Source organism: Camellia sinensis, chromosome 14 (genome assembly GCF_055761805.1).
Source record: "Camellia sinensis isolate YWXY chromosome 14, ASM5576180v1, whole genome shotgun sequence".
In the NCBI taxonomy this organism is placed as follows: Eukaryota; Viridiplantae; Streptophyta; class Magnoliopsida; order Ericales; family Theaceae; genus Camellia; species Camellia sinensis.
Genome location: NC_138974.1, coordinates 32,537,989 through 32,543,704, shown reverse-complemented (window position 1 = coordinate 32,543,704; position 5,716 = coordinate 32,537,989).

The following is a 5,716-nucleotide window of genomic DNA, read 5'->3' as shown; positions in this document are numbered from 1 at the left end:
ATTGTTTTGCATTTTGCCCCTGCCTTCAGGCGCATATCTTTGTTTGTAGCTAGTATGCTTGTCTAAGTCTTCGGCCTTGTTAAAAATGGGTCGTCTCTGGCTTTGACATTCACTCCCGTCATTGTTATGACTTTTGAGTTCTGTCAAAGAGGGGCAACCGTAGACACCCCATTTTTGACCGTCCTCAAGACTTGGACGTCATCGTTTGAACACTCGGTGATCATCTATGTTCGTGTTCATTTTGAGATCCTGAAAGACTCGGCTGTGCGCCTTGCCTTAGGATCTCTCGACTTGACTGTTTTGTGCTTGGTTGTGGACCAAGGACTTGTGATTTTTGCACCTGAGGGTAGGAAGTGGCTTGTTAGCCATCCCTTAAACCCACCGGTCGTGGCATGAAGCCATCGGCCTTGCTTTCTTTCTACTGACCAATTGTTTGGTCGGTTGGCACAGATATTTGGCCAATTGTCTTTTTCCCTAGCCGGTGCCTCTTTTTTTCCTTTTTCAGGCATTGTGCATGCCAACTGTGCCAATTGGAGTGCACAGACTTGTCCTCCATACACGTGTATGGAGGACTTGCACCCTTTGCACCCTTTTGTTCTAAGCTTCTTGAAGAAGCTTAGACCCTTTGTCTTAGTTGAACCCTTTGTCTTAGCTTCCCCAAGAAGCTTGGACCTTTGGTCTAGCTTCTTGAGGAAGCTTGACCCCTTTGCCTTAGCTTCTCTAAGAAGCTTTGGTCCTTGTTTTGTTCTATAAAAGGAGGCCTCTCCTTCCATTAGAGAGGTTCAGCAAATTAGAGATATATATGATATATATATCACTCTCTCTCTCTATATCTCCCTCTCTCTCTCTCTTCATTTGTGTGTGTTTGAGTGTCCAAAAGAGTGTTTTGTTCTTAGTTTTGCACTAAAACACCTAGTGTTACACCATACTTCGGTTTTGGGAGGTGTTGAGAGTTTTTTCTTGGAGTTTTGAGTGGGTTTTGATCAGAAGGAGGGGGCCGGAGTCGCTATTCTTTAAGTGTTCTTCAAGTGTGAGCACTATTACTTTATATTCCCCATTTTTGCACTAGCTTTTAGCCTATCTTGCATGTTGTTTTAAGCTTAGTGTATAACTAATAAAAGTTATGTTTTTTTATGTTTAATATGTTTCATTAAGGTCATTTTGGTGTTTGGGGCTGTCCTCCTCCTCTTAGGCCTTGTTTGGCCCTTTTTGTGCCTTCTTTGTTTGAGCTTTGAGAACTTTTGTGTATTGGCCTTCTCACCACTGAAATCCAGAGGATTTTCAGTGGTGGGGAAGGAGTTTTGAGGTCTTGTATAGGGGAGGGACACCCCTCTCCCTTTGTGTCCCACTTGCTTGTGTTTTTGGCTCATAAGGGTAGCATGCATGCTTAGTCAATTTTGGTTCCATTTCAGAGGGTTTTGGGGTGATATTTGGTCATATTATACCTCTGTTTTGGGTCAGATTAATAGTCCATTGCATGCATCATACACTTGCTTTGTAATCTCCTCTATCGTCACAACATGCACCATGCATTTAGACCCCCATGCTTGCATGTTTTAGCTTGACTTCATGAAGCTTTTAGTCATGTTTCATCATGTTTAAGCTCTGTTGGGTGTTGATTTGGTCATGTTTTTCATGCTTTGTATAGCCTCTTTGCATTGTAGCTTGTTGGCTTCGGGTGTGTGAGTCTTTAGTAGGCATTACTTGGGTTATTTCGGTGATTTGGAATCACTTATTGTGCCATTTCAGTCCATGATTCATGCTTATATACTTGCGTTTGCAATCCTCTCAATGCTTTGAAGGGTTGTTGTTTTGTACTCCATGTTTGGGTCATTGTGGATGCCTTTAGTCTTAGGCCATTTAGATGCTATTTAGGTGGGTTTTGGGGGCTTATTTGGCATGTTATAACTTTGTTTTGTATTGATTAGTTCATGCCTTACTTGGTTGTGATAGTTGTAATAGAGTGCTCTCCTTGTAGTCTTGAATGCCTTTGCTTTTGGTGCCTATTTCTTAGCATGTTTTGGCCATGTTCCATGCATGTTCTAGCCCTGTTTTGGGCTCCCCTAGGACTGTCCTAAGTCCTCTTGGCCCTTTGGGGTTCATTTGATGTGGCTATGGTTTGAACCCTTTGGTTGGTCTCAAGCTTTGGACCCCTTTGCATGCTATGTTCCACTTGTGTGTTTGGATTTGGCACTCCTTCTATCATGATTTCAGAGCTCAGCATATTTGTAAAAGGCCAATGTTTGTCTCTTTTAAGTATGCTTAGAATTGCCTCTTTTATGCCTTAGGTGATGGGCCTTGGTGCATGCATGCCTGTATGTGTCATTCGTGTTTCTGTTACATCATTATTGGCCACTGTTATGGACAAGACTGAGGTCTGTCCACCCATAGTGTAAGACCATGGATCATGCATTTGTATATTGTTGCATGCTCATTACATTGTATGATTGTTGCATCCTTGTAATTAATGCATTGTTGCATGCCTATCACTTTGCATAGTTGCTTATTTAGATTGCATTGTAGTGTTGTATACTTATCATATTGCCATGTTGTTTGCATGATAGGTTGCATTGCACGGTATTTGGCATACTCATGTTTCATTACATTAGTTGCATATGTTGCATTGCCCATGTTGCATTGCATCAATTACATGTTTTTGCATTGCATTCGCCACACATGCATCACATCTTTGTTTGGTTTGGGGTGTCAAACCAAACATGAGGAATGAGATGTGTTCGTACTTAAAGTGACGAAACATGTCTCACTCCTCGGTTGCCGACGCCCTTGATCTCAACATGATAGGGCGTGAAGCATCCATTTGTTTTGTTGCATGCATTCACATTGATTTGCAAACTTGGTACCTTTGGCCATCATGCGTCGAAATGCGTGATTGGTGGCCCCAGTATCGAGGGCCATACTCTCTTGAGATCATAGCATGATAGGAAGGGTGGCTATGCACACACTGTCTTGAAAATTCCATGCCATGCACTGTCTGTCCTCTGTTGCAGCAAAACCAGTATTCTGCAGGAAGAAATGGCCGGCCGTCCATTTTTACCGCCAACCGACCATCAATGTCAAGCCGGTGATCCAATCTTTGGCCGATGGCCACATTTCCATGGCCGGTAATGTTCTATCTTGGCCGGTGGCATCCCAAAGTGTGCAGGGAGTGTTTCAGAAGCATCACAATTGTTTTCATGGTTCTCAGAGGTGCAGAACAGTGTAAACAGAGGCAACAGTGGCCTGGCGACGGGTTTCCGAGCGAGGTGAATCGAGCATGCATCATCCAAGCATTTTGAGGCGGAGCTGCGGCGGCCTCTTTACTGCTTTAGTTGACTAGTTAATTTGTTAATTAGTTAAGTGGTTCTGTAATATTTAATTAGCTTGTTAGTTAATTAAATTTGTATTATTCTTTCTAACCCACCAAGCGAGGACGATTGTGTAATAAGTGTGCGTGAGTATGTGTATGTCTTCCAACCCCACGTCTTTCTCTCTTTTATTTACTAGCTTATGATGGTTAGATTAGGGCATGTTTCAATTAACATACTTATGCTCGCATGTTTGCATCCATTCATCTGTCCCGCATGCACCGGGCTCGGCACATCATACTAACTGCACTGTATTTCAATTCCGAGTTGAATACATGTTATCTGTTGCATTTCATATGCCATGTTTAGAATAGCCAAGCCTATTGTAGTTGCATTTTTTTCATGTGTTGCATTAGGCATTTCAGCATAGTTAGGGCTCATGCATGATCTCTAATTAGCTTCTTTCTTTGGCTTGGACTACTCGGTAAGCATTTACGCTTTAGCATCCTTACATGAGTGTGAGTGTTGCCATGACAGCATGCTTACCATAAGGCTATATGCTTATATGATATAACTGCCTGAATGCATGTGGGTGAAGGTTGGATTATCAGAATTGGAATAATGCATTGACTGTAAGTTTTAAAGCCCACTTGAGAGTGGTAAATCCATATTTTAGCCTACTTGCGAGTAGCAAACCGTTTTCAAAACAAACATGAAATGCTTTGTTCCAATTCAGGCCATCCAGTCTATACTTGTATGCTATGCGCATCACATAGTAAATCTAGGCTAATAACCAGAATAAGAACGCATAATGTTTTCAAAACTAAATATCATGGTTAGTAGAGGCCGATCTTTGATCGGGCGGGCAGGGGTGCTCACGGAGTGACCTTCCCCAATCGTAACCAAGTTCCCGAGCCGAGGCAATTTTGGTGATGACGGACACATGGCCTTAAACAACGAGTCAGGGTTTCTTAAATTTCCCAAAATAAAACATTTAGGTGGCGATTCTGTATCTGGCAAAGCAGTCCATGTTTGACACTTCTTTCTAAAAATCTATTTTTTCAAAACGATTTGTCGGATTCGGACTCTTTGGTGATTTATCAATCTCACATCGCACATTGTGAGATCAGATTAAGAACCGTGACAATCTGAGAGTCCGAACTGTAGTGAGCCCAAATGAACGAAACGGGTTTCCCTCCCGGGACGTTCGGGAACGTCTACAATGGGCTCTGCGGAATATTTGCTCCCCGTACAGTTAGGATCCATATTTCTATTACACATTTGGAAAGGAATGGATTGGCCCACCATGATTGAGATTGGGATGGTCTGTCGAATTATATCCAATGCTCGAAATGAATATTCAATTTTTAGTTTAACTACTCAGCATGTCACTTAGTCAGTGTAGGGGTTTAGTCGGCACCGATTCTACGTGATTCAATGGGCTTGGTGGGCAATTGAAATAGTTGGATTTGGACCCATTAGTAATGAGCTTGAAAGTGTTCTATTTACCAAATGTGTAGGGTGTGTTTGGTAACATTTACGTTTTCAGTTTATATTTACAAAAATTTTATAAACTGGTTTTTGTTTATTTTTTTATTTATTTTTAGAAAAACATAAACTACAAACGCGTTTGGTAATTGACAAAATGTTTAAAAAATTTTAAAAATAAAAAAAAGAGTGAGAAATGGCAAGTGGCGGCGAAAGACGGTGGTAGAAAGTGGTGACGGTGGGTGGTGGGTAGCTGGTGGTGGTGGGTGGTGGCGGGTGGGTGGTGGTGGTGGTGGTGGATGGGTTGGTGACGGTGGCGGGTGGTGGGTGGTAGTGAGTGGGAGGTGGTGGTGGCGAGTGGTGGTGGCAAGTGGGTGTCGAATGGCGGGTGGTGGTGGCAGGTGGGTGGCGGATGGCGAGTGGTAGTGGGTGGTGAGTGGCCGATGGCGGGTGGTGGTGGGTGGTAGCGAGTGGGTGGTGGTGGTGGCGAGTGGGTGGCAGATGGCGGGTGGTAGTGGGTGGTGACGGGTGGGTGGGTGGATAGGTGACGGTAGCGGGTGATGGGTGGTGGCGGGTGGCTGGTGGTGGTGGTGGTGGTGGTGGCGGCGGGTGGTGGGTGGTGGTAACAAGTGGGTGGCGGATGGCGGGTAGGTGGCGGGTGGTGGTGGTGGTGGTGGTGGTGGTGGGTGGGTGGGTGACAGTGGCGGGTGGTAGGTGGTAGCGAGTGGATGGTGGTGGTGGTAGTGGTGGTGGTGGTGGATAGTGGGTGGTGGTGGCAGGTGGGTGACGGGTGGTGGTGGGTGGGTGGGTGACGATGGCGGGTGGTAAGTGGTGACGAGTGAGTGGTGGTGGTGGTGGTGGTGAGTGGTGGGTGGTGGTGGCAGGTGGGTGGCGGGTGGGTGGGTGGTGGGTGATGGTGGTGG